Here is a 25,398-nt window from a genome sequence, read left to right as displayed (position 1 = left end):
CTTAATTTGCATTACCAACTAGAGTTCCACAAACACATCATCTTCGCCAAATGATCAAGGCTTATTATGGAGAGTGATTACATTGCTTATCACCCCCTGCAAAGTTGATCATACACCATACCGTTTGGAAGTTATGAGGGGTGGCGGGGTTGGTGGCGAATGAGTCACGTCTAGATAGGGTTAAAAATCATTTGGTGGTACAGGAATATAACGTTATGTGTCTAGTGTGCTGATATATGTTATAGAAATATTGAGGAATTAAACTGATACTCACGACTAAAATATTGCAGCTTGAGTAGCTTTCGGGTGGCATCCACCACTCCTTCATCAGCTCTGAGTTGGGTTGTCACGTGACCTACGAGAGGTCACTAGGTCACGTGACACGAGAGTATTGTAGATGGGGGGGAGACGGTGGCGGCCTTGGTCGCGGTTCAAAGAGGGGGACCGGGATCTAATGTGTACGGCTTCTTTAACCCCCCGCTCGAACCACCTGCTCTCTCTGTCAAGAATGGAGACGTTCTGTTCAAGTTTGTGTTTATGAGCCTTCATGTGCTGTGCCACCGGGGAGGAGTCTCTCTTGTGCTCGGTGAGCCTCTTCTTAAGGGCCCTTTCCGTCTCACCCACGTACTGGGCGTCACAGTCCTCACACGAGAGGTGGTATACGACCCCACATTTGTCCTCTGGTGAATCTTTGTCCTTAGGGGCAACCAAAAGTCTCCTGATGGTGGTGTGCGGTCTGCTGTGGACTGCCACCCCTGCCTTCCTGATCTTCCTTGAAATGGCTTCTGTGACGCCCGCGACAAAGGGCAGGGTCACATGTCCCTTGGGATATATGTTATAACTGGCCATGACAAAAATATGAGTATGTTGATATTATATGGGCCACAAAAGTTTGATATTGCAGTGTTGTAAGTTAGAAGTGATAATGATATGGTACAGTCAATATATATGAATAGAATAAATCTTTATTCCGTATCCTACACATTTTGAAAGGCATAGTACATGTTGACTTTTCCGTACCTAGCAGTGGTGAAGTTTTGGAGAAGAGTACTCTCCAAGCAGAGGAGTGGGTCCGGCTGGTTTTTGACGTGTTTTTAGGTGTTTTTGTCAGGCTTTCTATTTTGTCCCCTTTTCGTTATGTCGCCAATCGTGTATTGGACAAAAATGCCTAAACTGCACACGTTAAAACCACGCAGGACCCACACGTCTGCTTGGAGAGTAGTGAGCTCCCCATCTGTTTATTTACATGACCTTACAATAACTTTTAGGGAAGGCCCTCTGTTTATGTGACCTGTTCTCGGGAACATTGTCACATGTCCCATCTTAAAATGCTGTGGATTTACAAACTTTCCTTACTAATGATACAAATTAGCTCCTGATTTTCATAATTAGTCATTGATTATGTAGAGCACCATCTGAGCTCTCTACATACCAAACATCACGACGATCTGTTACCCCCTTCTCAAGTTATTAATGTCCGAAGGTCAAAACAAAAACACCCAATCCCAAACAAGCCGCTAGGGGGCCCGAACTTACACAACTTACTTCCTGTGGCATGAATTATCTACCACACAAAAATCATGACCATAGCACTTTCAGAAAATGTGCCCCCAAATTTTTAAGCTCCGCTGCAGTACCTTAGGTACCCGCTAGAAGGCCCATTATTGAACTTGACCTTCCTTTCTGTAAACCCTACCCATACACTAAATATCATACAGAACCATCAACAGCTTCTCCAGTTAGGCTGGCGACATACAAATACACATCCACACAAAGCCCGCTGCAGTACCGACGGAAAATGCCAGGGGAACCATTTTTGAACTTATCTTATGTGCAAATATTCTCAGGGATAACTCTGACTACCGACTATTAGTCACTGTCAATTGTCTGATGTTGTCTGTCTACAACTATATTTCGCAGTCAGGCCGCTTTAATTGTTTAGCTTGAGTTTTTCTACACCAGCTGAATGTCTCACCGTCGTTTATTGCTTTGTTTTCTTCGGAAGGGTCTAAAATAGGGTCCGCGTTCGAGGAGGTGCCTCGAGCATGTTACAACAGCCTGATTACTCAGAGACGGGTACCTACTGGCTGTAATAGCACAACATGGTGAACATGGTGAATCGTTACTATGTTCTTGTTATATTGTTGATCTTATTTTCGATTTTTATCGATCTATGTGGATAACGCTAGCTATTTTTTTTGTGTGTGAACCGGGTCTTAGTGTTGCTATCTACCCAGACAACTATACCTTCCTACTTACCGATCACCAGTGTGTACAGTAGACAGCCGACAGCCACGACTTGTGTTCTGGACACCTCCGGTTTCTGTCAGGCTCTTCATACCGGAACACCCAGTATACTCAGGGTGGGACTGCAGCGGGTAAGGCGCAGAAACGACAGAAATATGATCAGTTATATGAAAGCCCTCTTCCACGTAATTGACCACTTGGGCATTGTTGTGGTGTTTAAGCCTGATCCAGTAAGGACAAATCCAACTGGCTTCTTTTTGTTGTCACGGTGACAACAGCCAAACAACAACAAATCAACGATTTCTGTTATTTCTCTTTCTTGTAACTAATTTTAGTGTTCAATTTGTGAACTGACACAAAGCTAAAAGGACCATTATTCTGCAATGAACAGGAATGATTGTGCATGTTTAGCGGAAACAACTTCAAATGATAATGGAGACACCTCTTATGGTTAATCTCCAAGCAGAATTATCGGTTGAAAGACAGTATCCATGGACCAGAACAGCTCCGGAGAGCACCGGTGGCTAGTTGGATACTGTTTGGGCCCATGGATACTGTCTTGCCACCGACAGATCTGCTTGGAGATTATCTTATGCAGTGAGTGTGGACCTACTTAAAACCAAATATCTACTCATTTGCATGTACCTCCAAAGAGCATTAATGCACCAATTTGTAAACTCGTACAGAAGTACAGAAGTACTTAATGACCCGTTAAATCGTCAGTGACCAGTGCTTACTGATAAGCAGGCAATGTTCCACTCAAAAGCAGGGAGGTGGTATTTTGGAAGGGAATAAGGACAAGTTCAGTATCACAGATATACCAGTTTTAATTTTGAATATTTGATTCTAGCACCTCTGCCTTTGCAGGTGACTTGTTCCGACTTTTAGGGCTTTATTGTTGCGTAGCTGGACGCTAACTACGTTTCGCCCATACCTATAGTATATATATTGTTTTTATCTCCATGAAAAAATGGACATATTGTTTTTGGCGTGTTTGTGTGTGTGTGTGTGTGTGTGTGTGTGTGTGTGTGTGTGTGTGTGTGTGTGTGTGTGTGTGTGTGTTTGTGTTTGTGTTTCCGGACTATTGTAGTCAGCATAACTCAAGAACCTCCGGATGGATTACGATGATATTTGATATGTGGGCGGGTGTTCAAGGTTTTTTGGGCCCCCTGGTATGCGACCTTGGTACTGCAGCAGAACTTCCGTTTTTGTATCTTTTGACCTGGAAGTGCTGTGGTCTTGATTTTTGGGTGGCAGATAGCTTGTGATGTAATAAAGAAGTGGTGCAGGTTTGGGCCCCCTAGCAGCTTGTGATGGAACTTCAGTGGCGTTATTTGGAAAATCTTCTAAGGAGAATAACTGAACGAAGGGACGACGGATTTCCATGATATCTAGTATGCACGTAGTTTAGACAGAGATGTACACAATGATGTGCAAATTATGCTAATCAACACTTAATTTGCATAACTAATAAGGAAAATCTATAATTGCAGTGTTTTCCATTATAAGACTCAAATACATGTACATATGTAGTTTATGGCAAGTGGAGCACCAGCAGATACCAATTATGCAAATAAATTCATGATTTGCAAAATTAATGCAGAAGTGCCAGAATTCATCCAAGTGGAAAATGATAGGACCGACAATATTACATCATGTCTAAGTTAGATGAAGGTGTTTGTGACCAAGCATGTATTATGTAAATGTGTAAGTCATTTGCATAAACAGAATAGTTCATTGAGATATGCGGTCGCGGAACTCTTGTTGGTCATGTTTCTTTCTCCTTCTTCTTCTCTTCGAATTCAAAGCGATTCATCTCCGTCGTCCCTGGGCCAAATGGGCTGAAATTTGGTATACAGGTAGAGTTAGCACATACCCCCAGGCGTTTTTCTTCTTCATTTTTTTATGAATACCTTTTAAATGATTTTATTTGGGATTTTTGGTCATTTCAGACCCAAAACGTACATTTGGGCCTCCTGTGCTCTGGAATTACATCCAAATAACCTGAAATTTGCTATGGGGGTATACATTGAACAAATATTCAAAATACGATTTTGAATGGTCCAGTAGGAGTATGGGTGCCCGGAAGAGCCCATCCATGCAAAGGGTTTCAAATTGGGAGAAATTCATTTCTGACTGTTCTTCAATTCAATTCTTTATTCAAATACCAACATTGCAGACAAACAACAAACGTTAGCCTGGATCGCGTTGATATTCACAATGGTCATTACATGGTCTTACTTTATGATACGTTTACCGTTATTTTGGAACGCTCCATTTTTGCATAGGGGTGATTTTAGAACAGTCGCTTTTTGCATGGGGAGGGAAATGGGCGAAACATGTTGTATTTGTTCGTGCAAATGTTGCCTTTCTAGTTTATTTTGCGCTAAGGCCACGCTTTGGCCACAGTGCCTTGATTAAAGTACACAAGACACCGACCAATGACATCAAAATTAAGAATTTCCTAAAATTACATTAACCATAATACTATTGTTTGATAACATAGTAAATTTCGATAAATATCCACACTTCGGATGTTATTGAACATCGAACCTTCAAAACATCATACCTCCGTCTTTTGATTCTTCCCACCAGGTAATTACATTAATCAGTGACTTGCCCACTCATGATGTCACAATGAACATGACAGCCGATTTGGAACTTTGCACTGCGGCTCGGAAAGAAAGTTATTTTTAGAAGCAAACAAAATATTGTTATGTCCTTTAATTGAATGTTATCACGATAATCAAGCACTGTTTGCTCATCAAATAAGGTTTTTCACAAGCCGTGGTGTAAGGTTCCGAACCGGCTGCCGTGTTCATTGTGACGTTATGAGTGGGCAAGTCACTGAGTAATATAATCACCTGATTAGATCAGATAAGAATTAAGAGCTGGAAGTATATGGTTTCTGATGGTTCAATGTTAGATAACATCAGAAGGGTGTGTATTTGTTTTAAACGTTCATATTCATTGAATGATGCTATTCCTATTTCAGATACTAAGAAAATGCTGCATTTTGGTGTCTTATGCACTTTGAATGGATGACATCGGCACGCGCATCACTTTTCGGCCGTTTTGGCCGTTTCCAATAAAACAAGAGCTTTTAAAAAAAGCTGGTGTTTTGTCCACGTTTAGGCAAGGAAATTAACCCCCTTGGTTTATGAGTGTGCAATGGGTTCTCCTGTTTTTTTAAGTAAAATCTGCCAAAGGAAGTTACTGAAGCTTATTGTAGCCGACTCTGCTAATGATTTTAGCACTTAATATCAACATGTGTACATTATTGTTACTTTATGTATCAGAGGTTTTATCTTTGAAAATCTGTGAAATTGTAGCTGAAGCCTAGGTTACACAAAGCCGAACATGGCTCCCAAACGCTAGCCGACTCAGGTCGGCGGTAGTTCGGGAGCATTCTGACCAGTTTTTGGGCCACGCCTATCTTTGGCGCCGAACATGCGCAGACTACTTTGGACAGTTATTGTGCATTTTTTTCTGGTCTATGTTCTTCAAGCATAGCGCTAGAAGGGAAAAGATTCAGAAGTGGACGATAATGGGTTACTCTAGCACAATTCTTCATCATATACCTCAGTATAAATACATGCTCGCACGGCGTTAAACAGGCGGAGAAAAAGTTACAGACCATGCATTTTCTTTTTAGAAGGGCTGATATTTTTGCCCATGGGTTTGAAATTTGGCTCTGCCCGCGCGGTTTTAAGATAAAAACGTTTTGAATAAATCGGACGTTAATTGGTTATGTTACGTTACCTCATCCCTATTATTCTGGTTTCCGCATTTACAACATTTCTTCCTTATTTTCCTGGATAATTTTGCTAAGATTCATGAAAATTCCCATATTTTTGTGCCGAGCGGCGTCACTTTCCACGTCCGTGTTGTCTGAATGAAGTCGATACTGAACAATGGAGCATTTGCTACTGTAACAAAGGATCGCTGTTTTGCAAACACCATCTGTTTACATCGGGAATAGAAGTTTAGTGGCGAGTGTTTTGCAAGAATCATCTTACCGCGCATAGGAGCCGCTGCACTGTATTTTCCATTACAATGAACAGAAAAATTCGAATGCCGGTTTGGAATCTAGGAAGTCCTGTTCATAAGACAAAGGCCTTGTATATATTAAATTAATATTTAAAAATAACAAATATAGAATATTTTTTTATTTATTAATAAAAGAATAAAAAATATGATATTCATAAATATGATATTGATAGATTAATATAATATTAATATTTACTTTTGATATCTAATATCTAAAAAGAAAGAAAAATCCATGCACGGACTCGATCCCGGATCTTCCGGATCCGAGGTACTACGACGTTACCAGTTGAGCTAAGTTGTAGTGTGTAGTATGCGTCCTCGTACATAATGCTCTAAGCTCACTACATGGTATCATTTATGTCGATTTTTGGTCGTTTTCTTGACGAAATCATTTTTTTTCTTCTGCAATCTTGTGGTATAGATGTAATATGGTCATTTTTCAGGATATCAAAGTCCGAAACCACAATGCAATGATATTTCCGAACAGTTGTAGCAGTTACATGCGGTCGCCCTCCTATGTGTCATGCTAATCAAGCTTTTCTTGCTCCCTTGCCATATAAGGCAACGGCTATACAACAATTTTGGAAGGTATTGCCATATAAGGTCATATGGTGTGCGACACTGTGTTGAACCAAGTACCAAGGAAGTACCATTGATGCAGGCCTGCAAGGTAACAGCCAAGACATGGTGTCAATAACAAAACGTTTGAGACCATACTGTAGATCGTACAAAAAAGCTACAAAAATGAGCAAATATATGCCGTACATTGCAAAAAAAAAAAACCCATCGGAAAACGGATAATAATGACTGAAGTCTTCCAAAATTAATTAGGGGAAGATAAGAAACAACAAATGTAAGGGAGTGAGGTAGTTGTTCTGGCCTCTGTCCCTTACGAGTTCGTTAGTATAGCCAGGTAGGCCATTGTTCTCGAATTGGCGCAATTCGAGACACGACTTTCGCCACGTAGAGGCGTAAATCGCGGGGCGCATAGCGTCACCAGGGGGCTAAACTAGAGATCTCGAATTCGTCCACGCAGAAGCGGCAGCTCGAAACGTAAAACAAAACAGGCACTGACATGGCTCGCATAGCGCCACCAGGCATTATAATGCAATCACCAGGACAAGAAATTTGAAGCAATTAATCAAATGCCGAAATCGGTATCCGTATACTTGTATATAGGCTAATTGTTTGATAACATGTATAGTTGTAGAAAACCTTACGAAAGTCGCTGTATTCTTGTTGTGTCAAAAATATGGTTGGTGTTACTGTGAAGATTCTCACGTATCCAGTCGAATAAGACGGTTAACGCAAGGGGGCGCTGTGAAGGAGTGTGATGGGGTTAGGTAAAGGAGATTCGGGAAAACTCCCACCCACCCGCGCTCTTTCTTCTCTGTTCAGAGACCGTTCAGTGACCCTTCGGGCGACACTCCGGACTTTTGCCCATACCTTAACCATCTTCTGGAGTTTCGCCATGGTTCGCTTCGGATAGAGTACTGACTTACTCCCGAACACCAGCCGAACACTAGCCGACCGTGCCGAACACCAGCCGAACACGAGCCAACCCATTCCAGACCCTCCGTCCAGAGCCGAATGTTTTAAGATTTTTAAAAGATTCGGCTGGCGCAGCCGAACACCAGCCAGCCGACTCAGCGGAACGCCAGCCGACTCCAGCCGACCTAGCTCACTCCTTACCATGGTCGGGGGACTCGGAGTCGGGAGGCCATGTTCGGCTATGTGTGACCGGGGCTTCAATCTTGAATCCACAGATATCCTAGACCCACTGGTTCGAACAGGGTGTTAGAGAAGCAATATATGAGAGGATGTACAAACCCTCCCGAAAAGGAGGTCTACGCGTCGAACTTTCAGGCACTTGGGATAAGGCACTCCCCTCCACCCAGACGAACATTATCAGAAACAGCAGGGGCGAATTGACTTGCATACAACCTTGTCTTGACTCAGTCTTTATTGAACGATCCTAAATTGTCTTCACCTCATTAACATTTCAATTCAGAGTTTTGGTATAAAACGTGGTTCTCCTATTCTTTTTTTAAAACCTTTATTTAGAATTTCCAACAACAATGAAATTTGGCAATACAAGTACATGTGAACATGAAAGCAACTCGAAAACCAATTAAATAATTGGCATCTTTTCCAAATAACTAAATGCTTCTCAATTTTTCCTGGGTTTTCTGCAATGATGTATTCTATTCTGTGGTAATATCTCAAGTGCATAAGACATCAATATCTATATATCTATATATATATATATATATATATATATATATATATATATATATATATATATATATATATATATATATATATATATATATATATATATATATATTTAAATAGACATATACCATTGTCATCTACCTTATTGCACATGAGAACTATATGTTGCAGAATACGCCTCGAGTGGGCTGTATCAGAATATTGTTGCTGCATATTGGAACTGCTGCTTGATCATATTGAAATCAAGCTGCCAGCTGCAGTACAATTGACTCGTTTATTTAGAAAGATAGTATCTGAAGAAGCAGACTACGTGTTTCTGGAGTGAAAATGTGGAAATCTGTTGTGCCTATTTCAAATCAAACTTTAACATTTGTTGCGTCACAGCTACAGTGTCATTGTAGACGCAGCAGTGTACGGTGGCCGGTAGGATACTGTTTGGACCTGTGGATATTGTCTTGCCACCGGTAGATACGCTTGGTGATTAGTATTGAGGTAGCTCTCGTGCAGTAGGTGGGTTACATCAATAGATAGTCTTTGACTACGCTCATACTTTTGGAATGATCCATTCTTTGCACAGGGTTCATTTGGAACAGATCATCTTTGCACGGGTAGCGGATGTGGAGTGAAATATCTTGCATTTGAGTGCAGATCAGTTTAATTATTGATTATTGTTGTTTTTGATTGTATCGAGAACGAAGGAGAACTGGTGAGTTCGACAAATTCTTTTCCCGGACTTATTTTCATCTTAATTCACTCTAAGACCTACAGAACGGCATGTACACTCCTCTATCTTTGACTCGAGGCGCACAGTTATTGATTGTTACATAACATTCACAGCTTGAAGCAGGACCGAATTGCAGTTCAACACTATTCTACTATGTGGCGTTGTCAGAGCAAATATATTCAAGTCAGGATAACAAGCGGTATAATGATAGGGCGCTCAGAATCTCACTTCTACGTCCTTCGACGAAAATACCAATTCAATGGACAGTCGGAATGACGGCGACAGGAACAACAATCCTAAGATTAACAGTTTCGACTTTTCTTTCAAAGTTTTCATCAGATCAAGGAAACCAATTTGTAACCGTTTAGGTTATGAAGTTGGTAAACAAAAATATCTACAAATCAACACCACCGTAGAGCCAACACTGGCAGTTGTATACTGTGTAGAAGTAGCTTCAGACACCCCCTGCAGGTGCAGCAAACTGCCATCCGTACGTGGTCAGGCGAGCAAACCAAACAGCTTCATTCATTCAGGCAAGAACTGACGCAAGTCTGAAAACTGTGAAATACCTTAAGGGAACGTCTCAGGTGTTTAAATTGTTTAGTTTTCAAAGCACCTGTGGCGTGACATGGAGAGCTTACACACAGGCACGCAAGCCTGTCGAGGCCACAAGCCGACGGGGACACTGTCACAGGGATCTTCCTCCGGACAAAGCAGAATTCCAACAGGATGCCGTCACGTAAGACGACTCCATGTCCAACAATGGCCCGAGCGAGGTTGGGTAGGCCGCCGTGCACGCCCTGTCAAGCATGGTGGCGGCTTGTTTCAGACAACAGTGCGGATTCCGCGGAGCTGTGTTTTCTGTTTACATCTGTGGACATCTAACTCTGGAAGAACGCCAGGCTGTGACGGCAACTTAGACACCGTGCCCTTTGTTTACAGAACAGACAATGACATGAATGAAGGGCTGTTGGCTTTTTCTATCGCCCATCATTGTTCACGGTCAGTCATACGCACGAAGAAGTCAGGGGGACTGGACAAGAATCATTCCTGTTCAAAAGAAAACTTGTTCGGAGGCACATTGAGAAGTGAAGTCTCACTCACAAGTCCTGTGTTTGCAGAACGACAGCAAATGGAGGTCGGAACTCTGCCCGTAGCCTCATGTACCGATGCTCACAATTTTCTTTTCGTTCCAAAATAAAATAATATAACATGATCTTAATGTAAAATAATAAAATCAGCAAATTATGTAGTCGTCCGTCTATACATATCATTGTATCGTCCGTATGTGTATACCCAGGGCCTCAACGTAAAGCAGTGCTCAGCCACTTAGGGAGCTACCCTAAAACAAAAATAAATTGAAATGTCTATTTCAAGGTCAATGTTAGCCGTGAGACTGACTGAAGCTGTTGACCCTCTTCCGAGACGCAAAGAGCCGAAGGAGTCCATGCACTCCGGCTGTTTGAGAGAATGTTCTGACTACAGAAGTGTGCACTGGGACCAGCCTACCTGACACGGAAGACCGACTTTACGGACCGTTTATCGGACTCGTCTCTTGTTATGGTAACCAAAGAAAACCGACTTCTACCCTCTACATGTCCGGCCCACCTAAAGCCCCCCCCCCTCCGGCACTGCCGCGGCAGCTCATGACGGCGCCGTCGCGAAGTTTTCATTTGCACTCTCACTGACGTGTGGTGCATTTACGTTTGAAACCCAGATGAGCATTATTGAATGGACTTTGTTGCTCGACAATCGTAAATAGTACAATGTATGTCAGTAGATCAACAATACTGCAAGGCTAATCTATCCTACAATCATAAGTACAAAACATTGTCGATAACAGTGTATGAATTACAATATAGCCATGTATGGATGATTTTTCCCTCGCCTTCAGAATGAAGTTTAATGAAATTGACCTATGCACAGGCGGTATAGAGTTGGACGTGACAATACATGGGAAATATCGTTATATGTACCAGATTGGGTAAAGTTTGTCTTAGTAGTATTACTTTGTAACAACGCAGCTTTCTTTACCATAAGTAGGACAGGCCATCACAAAATGAAATTTATCTTTAATATTACATGTGGGACACAGTCTCTGACTGCCTGGTGTGTTGTGGTGTCGATCATTTTCAATTTCTAGACAATGTGCGCTGATTCTCAGTTTAGTTATGCTTTTTACAAACGGTTTATAATGAATTGATGTGATACATTCTTCCTTACCAAAATGATTTTTGATTTTAAAATATGTGTGGAGTTTGCTGATATTTCTAAGTGGTTCCCTCCAGCCAGGGAGAATCGTGTCTTTCAGAATTTCTTTAAATATATTTCAAAAACGGTTGACTTCGGGGTTAAGTCAAACATGTCTACATAGTATGTCCTGAACGTAAGTAACACAGTCATCTTCTTCTTCGGCTGGAGTGTCATTTTATAATAGTCCTGTCAGTAGGTAAATTATTAAATCTTAGCGAGATCGAGTATCTAATCAACTGTGTTTGACTGTCAACGATCAATAGGAATTCTGCTAATTCACCCCTTACGGCGAAACATTGAGTAAATTTGCGATACAGTTCTGACTGGTATATCACTGTATTTCTTGAATGGCACAAGAGCAGGGCGAGTGCAGAGAGACGAGGGGTCTGATTCCTTTCCTGAGCGACTAGTCTATCAACTCCCGCACTGGAATAAAGATACAGTGCAGAGATCCAATTTTCAGTGGGATTAAGCAATATCTAATATCATGGAGATTTTGGGTCTTCAGACTCTTGTTTACTTTGCGTTCTGTTTGAATTTTGTACATGACGCCCCAGGGCACATTGAAAATCGTGAAGAAGGCGACATGTTCCCCTGGTTAAATAAAGAATAAATAAAATGATAACAAAGAATTTATCACTATTGTAACTTGAACAGGATAGAAGACGAGTATCTTTCTATGCCTGACTTTACTTTATACAGCAATGAGAAAATTATCCTCTTCAATTGTATAAGAGAGAGGTTCCCTAGTTTTCGATATCTAACTATCACAGAAAAGTTCAATTAGATAAACCATTGGCAGGTATCAAAAGTTCCCTCTGTCCGTATATTCACAGCTATACAGGAGAAGCGAGAAGAAAGAAACCCTATACATAGTAGTATACATTAGTCATTTCACTGTAATTCTACTTCTGCTTTATCACCACGACCTACACTTGTAGAACAGGGGTCTTGCATTCGTTCTAAAATGATTGAGTGAAGATACATTCATCCAATAACGAATGGAAATGACTAGATTCCCGACCACACAGATGTCTATCACATTGACTTTGTGATATTGCTATTTTTCTCAGTTTTGTTTTACTGAAATCCAGAGCGTCGCCCATAAAATTCAATGATAGTTTACAATTAGACAAGATTTAGAGAATTCTGTATTAGAGAAAGTTGATATATCAGAATCCGTGGAATGAACGGTGAATGATTAGGGGTATTTTGTATCTTTTTATTTATCTATTATGCTTTTCGATCACTGTGGAAGGTATGGTGAAACAGGTCACCTTTCTAAGGCTACCATACCGAAATGTTTGATATATTGAATGATAACCGAGCACTCACTTCTGGATCCTTAACCCCTCCAGGCCGATGACATGCGTGCTTCCCATGAATGAAAGCAAATCCCAGCGTCGCTGCCCGCCTGTCCGTCACATTACATTACCGCCTGCGCGTGAGACTGAAATGGGGCCATAACGTACCATAAACCAACGGTTTACTTCTCCAGTTATAAGAAGACAGGTTCTCACTTTTGAATAGAGCTGAGAAATAGAAACTTTACTCGCAGAATTAAAGAATTAAATTAAAGAATTAAGCCGACCGGACCTGACGTTTGTTTATGTAATGTAGCGCATATTGAAATTTGTATTAAAGTAGAGGGCCTAGCTCTCTGAGAAATGTACTCGATGCATGACACGTCTGTATGACTAATTATGTGCAAGGCCGTGCAAGACGGCACCAGGCTATCCCTTGCCCTCGAGATTCATTCCTACCACATCCCATATGTCGACTAATCTTGAATCATGACTCGATCTGTGAGACGGCTCCTCTGTTGTGAAAGGTATGAAAGTAGGAACACCGCGAGGATGTTAGACAAGACAAACCGGCTCTAGGAATAGACAGGAGAGGACATGTGAGTGTGGAGTAAAGATCGTTTCTCGGCCACGGCAACTTCTGGAGTCTTCACTTTTCCATTGAAGAACCTCTCTCTGCCATTCATTACATGTAGCCATTTCAGACCAATGCGCCCGAGACACACAGTAGAAAGGCTGAACTCGACGAAAAACCAAGTTGTGGCTATCGCCAGCAGGATACAGGAGGTAGAAGAGGAGAGAAGCGGATGTAAGCAGATCTCCAAAACACCTCAACACCTTAACCTTAATGTCCTGGAATGTCCAAGTACACGTAGACCTGAATTGAAATGAACAATTTGTAGGTTCTGTGCTCACTGGACCTTGATATCTATCAAAAGTACGCTTTAATGACAACTATATACTTGAATATCTACATTTCAGATTTTTAGACATTATCTCATTTTTACAAGTTGGTGGTATTTCAGGTAGATGGACGTACCAAAGGGCCTGGTGACAATCTGAGGGCACTCTTGGGATGTATAGTCGTACCCATTCCAGCTGTCTTATTGTGGACAAGGCTGTCTTTGATTCTTGTTAGCGGTTGATTCTGTCACAGCCTGCCTGAGAATCCTACGACATCACAATCGTACCGACCTACGACGAATGTAACCGCGCCGTTAACAGCGAAACTAGTGGCACGCCTGCAATATGTATTCTATTCGGTGCACTTTGTAATCATCAAAATATCAACTCCTCTATTAAATTCACCTGAAGTTTCGTGTTATACGCCACACAATAATATAAACCTGCTGAAAAGTAGACCCTACCTCGCCATGAAGCCTTGTAGGCATGCCCCTCCCAGACTTCCTCCCTCGCCATGTCCACCTGCCAGTCATGCTGGCGGCAGAAGTGGAGACGGACACACACCTGCAGCCACCTGCCACTGAAGAGTCAAGACATTTAGATGTGATCATGCTCGACACCGCCAGCAATGTACTGGTCTTCTTCTGAACAACATAAACACATTGTCTGAACATGTTGTTCACGCGGCGGAGTAAGAGAACAGTTGTGCTGCGTGTCTTCTGTTCTCACGCATATAACGTTATGTACCATACAGTCAGCGGAATGTCGCCCAAGGCTTCGCCTCAGTAACCATGACCGTCGCCATGACACATGCGCACTTGGAAACGAGCCTCTAGAAGCAATGCTTGAAGCAAATCTTACATGTGTGCAATCCGTCGTCTGACTGATAACAAAGCACGCGGTTTTACAGCGAGTACCCGTCTCTCCGTTCTTTGTCTCGTAAACAATGTGTCAATCAGAGCCATTCCTTGAAGTTTAGTCGATTTCTGTTTAACGGTCAGGGATCGACCTTGGTTACGTAGTCTTGTACTGACTTGTAGTCAGTGTTTACCTCTGTAGGTCACGACAATCTAATATGTTGGTTTCCAGACTTTTGCAAGAAATCAGTCAGTCGAATTAAGGCGTCTGTCTCTGCAACGGATAGGGGGACTGTGCACCACTTCAAGCAGATGTGGTGTGCGGCTCAAGTGTCTGTGCAGAATTCTGTACGTCTTTCTAGACGTTTTTGCTCTTCATCTCCTCCTACTCATGAGGCGGATCTCCGACTGGGAAAAAATACACGTAATACGAGCCTGGCACTTCATCTACCTGGAGATAATGAGGCCACCTCATTGTTGCAGCAGAATTGAAAATTTTGTTTGAACTTTGGATTTCTTCTTCTGCTATGGCAGTATGAAGTAAGATTTACAAACCTCGTATTTTGTGGCACATGTAGCAATTTTTTTGTCATATCTTAGAAAAAAGTACCGTCGGTGATACTACTGATATCATCAAAGCTGGAAATTCATTTTCCTGCGGGAATATTGGCGTCACAGGGCCTATAAAAGACAGCTATTATCACATTTCCTTATTAGTTATGCAAGGAACATCTGAATCTACATGCATGCATAATGATATTCATCTATACATAGCTTACAAATGTCACATATACGAGTATTGAATTCCATCCATTTACGCAGAACGAACAAGAGTTCCAAGACCTCATATCTCCCTGAAATATTTTGATACGCAAATGACTGTTAATGTTCTACCTGCCATAAACGACATGCCACATTTATTTGAGTCCTATAATGGAAAACACTGCTAATATAGATTTTATTAACTATTATTAACTAGGGGACCCAAACTACACCACTCCTTCCTCAAAAGCTACCTGCCACAAAAAAAATCAAGACCATAGCACGACCAGGTCAAACGGCAAAAATACGGAAGTTCGGGTGCAAAATCGACCTCCACCTTCGTCTTCTCAAGACATATTCACATAGAAAAATGTCATTTCAACCTATCAAGAGGGTCTTGAAGAAAGCAGAAAGTAGACCCTACCTCGCCATGAAGCCTTGTAGGCATGCCCCTCCCAGACTTCCTCCCTCGCCATGTCCACCTGCCAGACATGCCGGCGGCAGAAGTGGAGACGGACACACACCTGCAGCCACCTGCCACTGAAGAGTCAAGACATTTCGATGTAATCATGCTCGAAATTACCACTAGTCTTGAGTTATGCTGGAAACACACACACAGATAGACAGACACGCCCAAAACTATACCTCCATTTTTCATGGAGGTAACAATGAACATAATAACATAAAGCCCCGGCCCCTTCACAGTTGTGCGTACATGTAATTCCGTATGAGTTCCGTTTTAAATTTTGTCAATACGCAGCCCGTACGCTCAAAAGTTTTTTTTAAATCGAGTACAATGACGCACACCTAGCGTACTGATAACGGATTCAGCACCCCCATTGCATATTCGAGGAGCACCACACTATTTTAGCTGCGAATAGCTGCGTATGCAGTACGCATGCCAAGCGTATTCTTGATGCATCTAACTTATGCCGACCGCATGTCTGACATTCTTCCGACGAATGCCAAGCGTATTTCGAGTTCGTGCCGCAAGAGAAGCGTATCATTGCGCATGAAGCGAACATATAGCCTATTCGTACCGCAATCGACCAACATGGAACCGATGTACTCCGTATTCTTTACGTTTGAGCTGCTTAGCAGCGTTCGCACTATAGGTTTGTACATGTCCATGGCCATCAGGCGTGTTGTGTCGTACCGCGCGTATGTCTGCGTACCTAAAACTTTCACAAAACGATTGAGATGCGCATGAGGTGCGTATTGTTCATACGACTGCGTATGAAAAAAATGTCAATATGGAACTCATAAGGGCCCTGTCACACTTGTGCGTATTTTCGAGTGCGCATGAGTTCCGCAGTAATCTTTTTTTGGTTGAAGTAAATTTTGCAGGGAGGAAGTTTTTCTCTACTTTGACCCACCGTTGAGCAGTCTATTTATCAAAACAAAGAAATTAAATCTTCGGCTGCAAACTTAACCTAAACCAAAAACACGTTAACTTAATACGCAACCCATGCGGGCTTGTATATACGCACAAGCATAGCCCCCTTCACACTTGCATTGCGCGTATATTCAAGCCCGCACGAGTTCGAATAAAAACGTGTTTGGTTATGGCCCTGTAACAATTGTGCGTATATGCAAGTCGAAGAAGTCATTTCTTTGGTTCGATAACCAGGCTGCACAGCGGTGGGTCAAAATAGAAAACAACTTCTTCCCTGCAAACTTTACATAAACCAAAAATGTTTATACGCAACTCATACGCACTTGAATATATGCATGTGCGCCTGAGTTGCGCATTAACATTTGTTTTGGTCTAAGTAAGGTTTTCGGGGAAAAAGTTGTTTTCTACTTTGACCCACCGTTGTGCACCCTAATGATCGAACCTAAGAAATCACTTATTCGGCTGCAAACTTAACCTAGACCAAAAACATGTTAATACGCAACCCATGCGGACTTGTTTATACGCACAAGTGTGACGGGCTTTAAGCAAGAAAACGTATACGCAACCCATGCGCACCATACGTATGAGGGGCCCGAAGATGGTCCACATCTACGTACAGCTTTGACTGAGAGAGAAAAAAATCGCTACTCTTAGCAGAGTAGCTCATCTCAGCTTGCCGGCGTGCCGCCCCCATCCCCAGAGCTCATTTAACACTATATCAAAAGCGCTCAAAATGACAGACATGGTGACGCTGTGTTTATTTGGACAGTACTTATGACAAAATAGAAAATATGCCGGGACAGTTCTAGTTTACTTTCTGGACTAAACTATGCCATGCAAGATGGACTTCTGTCCACATTTCTTACAAAGGACTCGTGATACAACTGACTGAAGGTCCATTATTCGAGAATACAATAGAGAAAGAAGAAGCGGGAGGATAACTGGATGAGCGACAAGGTATTCTGCTATCAACCCAACAAACAAACATCCAAACATGCGATCTGAGCGCTGCCTAGCCTCGACCAATAGGCTATTGAGCTTCTCTTCGTAGCTGACTACCCTAATGGCATACTATTCACTCTATTCGGCTAATTACCTTCGCGACGAATGGTTTCGTCGAGTAGGTTATTCGATGATGCTTGTCTGTGTGTCTGTTAGTGAACAGAATAAGTCGAGAACGCCTGGATGGTTTGTTGTCGTATTTGGTGTGTCGGTGTGTATGTGGGAAATCTCAAGATGATTAGATTTTGGGCGAAGTGTTTTGCATAATTAACGAGAAAAGTGTAAAAATGTGTTAGATTGTATGCTCATACATGTACTATGCTTTCTGGTTGCGACGTGTGGGCTGTATTGCATCAGGGGATATTGACACGAGTAAATGGGTGCAAAGTTGGTCATGAGGGGTCATGAGGCAGGCAGGAAACGTCAGTTACTGCCAGGGACAAATTGGCTATCAGCCAGCTGTAGGGCAGATACAAAAGATAGACTTGCCCATATAGGCAGTAATGCTTTAAAGCACTAAAACAAGGGCTCAGAAAAGGATTCACCTTAATTGCAAGCCCCCAAAATTCTTATGCACCAGAAAGCCACATCTGTCTACTTTAGAATCATGCAAAGAAAATAGACAGTTGACCAGCTCGTTCTCTCGTAACAGCTGACAGACGAAAACAATCGTCAACTTTGACCTACTCCCAGCCTGGAAGAGTCCACTCGGAGCATGTGAAACCAAACCACAAAGATATCTCCTTACACCAATTAAAAGACTGAAACATACAAATTTTGACCAAAGTTGGATATACACGGCCTTATATGAGTAAGAACAGTCATTAATGCAGTGCCACAGCATGGGAATACCGAGCATGTCTGTGTGTCTGTTAGTGAACACGATAAGTCGAGAATTCTTGGAAGGATTGTCTTGGTATTTGGTATGTTGGTAGGTCTTGATGAAACCTGAAAATGATTAAATTTTGGGCCCCCTATCGGCTTGTTACGGTACTGCAGCGGAACTTCCTGTTATGATATCTCGTGTTGTGGACATGCTATGGAACTGATTTTTGAGTGGTTGATAGCTCGTTGGGCAGAGAGTAAGTGGTATAGGTTTGGGCCCCCTAGCAACTTTTTTGGAACTGCAGGGGTAGGTTTTGCTTCAGACTTTGAAAGGGAATAACTCAAGAAGGGCTTGATGGAAGGTCATGATTTTTTGCATGTACATAGCTTGAGCGATGATGTACATGATTGGATACTTATTATGCAAATCAGTAACTAATTTGCATAATTAATGAGGAAAGTTTATACATTCATCAATTTCCATGATAGGACTCGCAAACATGTGACATATGTAACTGAGGAAGAGAGAAATATTAATAGATATCAGCTATGCAAATGAGAACCTCATTTACATAATTAATGAGAAAATAATATAACTCGAGATGGGCTTGATGGATGGTCATGATTTTTGGTATGTAGATAGCTTATGTGATGCTTTGTATGATTGGATGATAATTATGCAAATCAGATTATAATTAATGAGGCAATTTTAAAAACCTGCTGTGTTCCATGATATGACTATTCAAATATGTGACATTTGTAACTGAGGAAGAGAGGAATGTCAATAGATAGAAATTATGCAAATGTAGGCCTAATTTGCATAATTCATGAGAAACTACTATCATTCCATACTAGTAAATAACGGCAATTTCATACTTGTTGCATTTAGAAGTTGTGTGAATGTGAACACCATTGAATCAAATTATGCTAATAAGGAGCTTATTTGCATTATTGATGAAAAATGCTAGCATAACCTTCTTTGTTAAGCTCATAATCATAACAAGGAGGTTTGGACAACTTATGTTATTTGGGTGAGGAGGATCAACTGGTATGATTTTTGATTGATGAAAAACACTCCTAATACGTCAGTCATAAAGGTCAAAATCATTTCGCGAAGGTATGAGGTCGTAGAACTCTTGTTTCTACTGTTTTCCCGGCGATCCACGGAGCCTGGAAGAATGGTTGGACATAACAATTTCACAAGCCTGCTTTCAAGGCTAGGCACTATAAAGGTGGAGTGTATAAAGAACATGGGTGGGTACTCACCCTGTGTGGGCCCACAGGACGGGAAGGCGGGCCTTTCTTGTTGTTGCTCTGCATCCTGAGCAGGGATCACCCTGTAGTGGCCTTACCTCAGTACTGCATGTATGTGACATGGCTCGGTTAGAAAGGTAACCGTCTATTTTTGTGTAGGTTTGTTGTGCCGAACACGCCCTGTGCACGACATGTGCCTGGTCCCACTGCTCCCAGCCCTATGGCTAGGATGAGGTCATCCTGTGACCCCTGCTATATTACTTCGCCGGACTCACAACCTAGGCCGCGTGGATTTACAGCATTCTTCTCTTATGTTTGCCGATAAGAGGGCAATTCCAATTCAAAAGGCGAGCATCGGAGAACAGGAAATAGTAGGCACCTACATGTACAATTATGCTGAATGAATCCCCCTTTCTCAGACCCCAGAATTGCTTACAATCTAAACTTTAAACATTGCCATTGACCAGCCCACAATGGAACTATCTAAAATGAAATAGTCTACAGTTGATCAGTCCACAATGGAACAGTCCGTGATGGATGAGTCCACAATGGAACAGTCTTGATATATTTTGGTATGTGGGTAGGTCTTGATGAGACCTCGAAATGACTAGATTTTGCCCCCCCCCCCCTAGGGACTTTCTAAGGTACTGCAGCGGAACTTCCGGTTTTGATATTTCTATATTCTGGACCTACTGTGGTCATGCTTTTTGAGTGGTAGGTATGTCTTTGGAGGGGTGTGTAGGTTTGGGCTCCGTAGTGGCCTTTTTTGGAACTGCAGGGGCCGATTTTGTTTCAGAGTTTGAAAGAGAATAACTCAAGAAGGTGTTGACGGATCGTTATGACTTTTGCTGTGCAGATAGCTTACGTGGTGTTTTTATTATCATATGCTACTTATGCAATTTAGAATCTTACTTACATAATTACAGAGTTTATAGATCCACTGCATTGCATGATATGACTCTCTAACGTGTGGCAGCTGTCAGTTGACACACTGAGGCAAATATTCCCCTGCTGCCAGGGCCTGTCCCAGGGCCCCTACAGTGGTCAAAACACAAAGGAATAGTCATATCCTGTATACAACTTGGTGGAAAAAGGAGTTTCACTTGGAGTTTTACCAGGTATGTATTCATGACGCTCATGCGTTAGCATGGTTTATGTCTAATAATGTCCACATTTACTAACTTCCAAATGACGCTCATGCGTTAGCATGGTTTATGTCTAATAATGTCCACATTTACTTAACTTCCAAATGCCGCAACAAGGAAATTCTCATCATTTACCACTATGGAAGTACAGTATTTTTATTGATCATGGAAATTTGCATAAGTGTTAATTTGCTCTCCTTCTGATTTACATATGCCATGTGTTTGAGAGTACCATCATGGAATGCAACGGATTTCTCAACTTCGCCGTCAATTCTGTAAATCAGATCCTGAATTGCACGATTAACATATGAGCATAATTATCATATGATTATGGAAATCATTACTCAAGCTGTCTACATGTCAAAAATCATGACGATCCGTTTACCCCTTCTTGAGTTATAATCTTTCAAAGTTTGAAACAAATCGGCTCCTGCAGTTCCAATAAATCCACTAGGAGGCGCAAACCTACAAGACCTACTCTCCCTCCAAAGAGCTATCTACCGATAAAATAAAATGACCATAGCATGTCCAGAACACGAGATATAAAAAACGAAATCTCCTCTGCAGTACCATAACAAGCCGCTAGGAGCCCAAGATCTAAGTGAGAAAACATAATAATAGAGTGCAACTTGCAAGATTCATGTCTTAATACTTGCCGATGACGTGGTTTCCAAAGATACCCCAAGGTGTCCTCTTTCGATGTCATGATGACATTTCTTGAGTTCCTGTTTGAACTGTAAGTCCCATGGTTCGTTAGTGCTCTTCAGCCATTCCGGGTAACTCTAAGGGCGGATTAAGGTCGCCTTGGTGCCGCATGTGTACAAATGCGTGTCAAGAAAGACTGGGTCTGTCGCGTAGTATGCTGACTGACTAGGGTAAGACACGAGAAGTGGTGTATATGTACAAAATGTAAGGTAGAATCGCACACTTTTCCCGAGACTGCGATCGTGGTTAGGGTCGAAGGGAAGTGAAAGTAAAGCCCAGGTTACACATAGCCGAACATGGCCTCCCGACTCTCCCCCGACCATGGTTAGAGTGATTCGGCAGTGATTCGGGAGCTAGGTCGGCTGGCGTTCGGCTGAGTCGGCTGGCGTTCGGCTGATTCGGCTGGTGTTCGGCTGCGCCAGCCGAATGTTTTGAAAATTTCAAAACATTCGGCTCTGGAGGGAGGGTATGAAATGGGTCGGCTGGTGTTCGGTGCGGTCGGCTAGTGCTCGGCTGGTATTCGGGATTGAGTCAGCAGTAAAATTAGAACCTTAACCACGCCAGAAACACTACTGACTTACTCCCAACTCGTTTCCAACCTACCCATAACTCACCCCAAGGCCGTAAACAAATCTCTGCCAACTAATTCTCAACCAATTGACTACTATCGGAACGTGGGCGAATCACCCCCGACCTTCACACGACCAAAAACAAAGAAGAACACTAAAAGCAGTATTAAAGCTAGCCATGATCCGAATTCGATCTCTCGGTGATGTTGACAACATAATAGAATGGATTATTTTAATTAAAACCGAAAATGACCTCTCTTTTGAAAGTCGCTGAATATGTCCATTTCAATTCGTGAGAAGGTCTGCCATCGGTCGGGGATTAGTCAGGAGAGATTCGGCAGTCTGCGGCTAGAGGTCGGGATTCTTGGGAGTAGGCAATAAAGCATTCGGGGACCATTCGGGAGTAATCCGTGTACTGGTTAGGAGACGATCGGCGCATCTTCGGCGCATGTTCGGCGCCAAAGATAAGCGTGGCCCCAAAACTGGTCAGACTGCTCCCGAGTCGGCTAGCGTTCGGGAGCCATATTCGGCTATGTGTAACCTGGGCTTAAAGAGCATGTAGGAACACGAGAGAACATTTTCAATTCTTAACGTCCTTAGATACTTACAGATTACTGTCTTTCCAGAAGCAGTGTCGATTTCTACATCCACAAACATCTGATCAACACCAAAAATAACGCAAGTTCATCCGTAACCAGTCAGATCATTCGGACTTTTTACACATGCAAAATTTCCGACCAACCAATGGCACCAATGATCCGATCAATCAATCAATCAATAGATGAATAAACAAACTAATCAATTGAGAATCAATCAATCAACCCCAGTCCTTGCTTCACGAGTGTAGCGGTACTAACCGTGTGTACGAGTTGTGAATGTACGAGTGTAGCGGTACTAGCCGTGTGTACGAGTTGTGGATGTACGAGTGTAGCGGTACTAACCGTGTGTACCAGTTGTGGATGTACGAGTGTAGCGGTACTAACCGTGTGTACGAGTTGTGGATGTACGAGTGTAGCGGTACTAACCGTGTGTACCTGGTCAATGAGTTGTGGATGTACGAGTGTAGCGGTAATAACCGTGTGTACCAGTTGTGGATGTACGAGTGTAGCGGTACTAACCGTGTGTACCAGTTGTGGATGTACGAGTGTAGCGGTACTAACCGTGTGTACCAGTTGTGGATGTACGAGTGTAGTGGTACTAACCGTGTGTACCAGTTGCGGATGTACGAGTGTAGCGGTACTAACCGTGTGTACCAGTTGTAGATGTACGAGTGTAGCGGTACTAGCCGTGTGTACCAGTTGTGGATGTACGAGTGTAGCAGTACTAACCGTGTGTACCAGTTGTGGATGTACGAGTGTAGCGGTACTAACCGTGTGTACCAGTTGTGGATGTACGAGTGTAGCGGTACTAACCGTGTGTACGAGTTGTGGATGTACGAGTGTAGCGGTACTAACCGTGTGTACCAGTTGTGGATGTACGAGTGTAGCGGTACTAATCGTGTGTACCAGTTGTAGATGTACGAGTGTAGCGGTACTAGCCGTGTGTACGAGTTGTGGATGTACGAGTGTAGCGGTACTAACCGTGTGTACCAGTTGTGGATGTATGAGTGTAGCGGTACTAACCGTGCGTACCAGTTGTGGATGTACGAGTGTAGCGGTACTAACCGTGTGTACCAGTTGTGGATGTACGAGTGTAGCGGTACTAACCGTGTGTACCAGTTGTGGATGTACGAGTGTAGCGGTACTAACCGTGTGTACCAGTTGTGGATGTACGAGTGTAGCGGTACTAACCGTGTGTACCAGTTGTGGATGTACGAGTGTAGCGGTACTAACCGTGTGTACCAGTTGTGGATGTGAGGGTCGGCTGAGCTGTGGATGAGCTGCCGCTGTCCGCACCGCTCCCGTCATCCCTCGCGCTGGTGGCTGAAACGTGAAGTGTAGTGAACGTTGTTTGCTAGCGTAAGGCCACAGCAAGTAAATAAATTTTATGGATGACATCCTTTGCAGACTGCAGAAGCAATTTAGTGCACGCAGGCAAAGATATCCACATTTTCAAACTTTTTCAAAATTTCCACATGTAAGAAGAATTGAAGCGATAAAGCATGGTTATAAAACCAAGCAATTCTTTTATCCCTGTATTCAATTAAGGGTTAATGACCCGCCTATCTCTTGGTGTATATGGTGTCATAACGCCTGGTCATGTGCTATAACCACCAATATTCGGACTTTTTTACACATGCAAAATCGTCGACCAACCAATGGCACCAATGATCCGATCAATCAATCAATAGATGAATAAACAGACTAATCAATTGAGAATCAATAAATCAACCCCAGTCCTTGCTTCACGAGCGTAGCGGTACTAACAGTGTGTACGAGTTGTGGATGTACGAGTGTAGCGGTACTAACCGTGTGTACGAGTTGCGGATGTACGAGTGTAGCGGTACTAACCGTGTGTACCAGTTGTGGATGTACGAGTGTAGCGGTACTAACCATGTGTACGAGTTGCGGATGTACGAGTGTAGCGGCACTAACCGTGTGTACCAGTTGTGGATGTACGAGTGTAGCGGTACTAACCGTGTGTACCAGTTGTGGATGTACGAGTGTAGCGGTACTTACCGTGTGTACCAGTTGTGGATGTACGAGTGTAGCGGTACTAACTGTGTGTACCAGTTGTGGATGTATGAGTGCAACGGTACTTGAACCGTGTGTACCAGTTGTGGATGTACGAGTGTAGCGGTACTAACCGTGTGTACCAGTTGTGGATGTACGAGTGTAGCGGCATTAACCGTGTGTACCAGTTGTGGATGTACGAGTGTAGCGGCACTAACCGTGTGTACCAGTTGTGGATGTACGAGTGTAGCGGTACTAACCGTGTGTACCAGTTGTGGATGTACGAGTGTAGCGGTACTAACCGTGTGTATGAGTTGTGGATGTACGAGTGTAGCGGTACTAACCGTGTGTACGAGTTGTTGATGTACGAGTGTAGCGGTACTAGCCGTGTGTACCAGTTGTGGTTGTACGAGTGTAGCGGAACTAACGGTGTGTACCAGTTGTGGATGTACGAGTGTAGCGGTATAAACCGTGTGTACCAGTTGTGGATGTATGAGTGTAGCGGTACTAACCGTGTGTACGAGTTGTGGATGTACGAGTGTAGCGGTACTAACC

At 42.7% G+C, this 25,398-nt stretch overlaps 1 protein-coding gene across 1 annotated transcript in view; it reads right to left on the bottom strand.

Moving 5' to 3' along the window:
- LOC136424108 (sperm receptor for egg jelly-like) overlaps positions 1–24,149 on the bottom strand; it is a 56,497-nt gene extending 32,348 nt beyond the window's left edge. Inside the window, exon 1 of the mRNA XM_066412531.1 lies at positions 24,064–24,149. The gene's annotated coding sequence lies outside the window, so the exon portion shown is untranslated. The remainder of the gene's footprint in view (positions 1–24,063) is intronic.
- Between the last annotated feature and the right edge of the window lie 1,249 nt (positions 24,150–25,398).

This window comes from Branchiostoma lanceolatum, chromosome 18 (genome assembly GCF_035083965.1).
Source record: "Branchiostoma lanceolatum isolate klBraLanc5 chromosome 18, klBraLanc5.hap2, whole genome shotgun sequence".
Lineage (NCBI taxonomy): Eukaryota > Metazoa > Chordata > Leptocardii > Amphioxiformes > Branchiostomatidae > Branchiostoma > Branchiostoma lanceolatum.
Note: the sequence above shows the minus strand (reverse complement) of the source record. Positions and strands in the feature narration are given on the sequence as shown.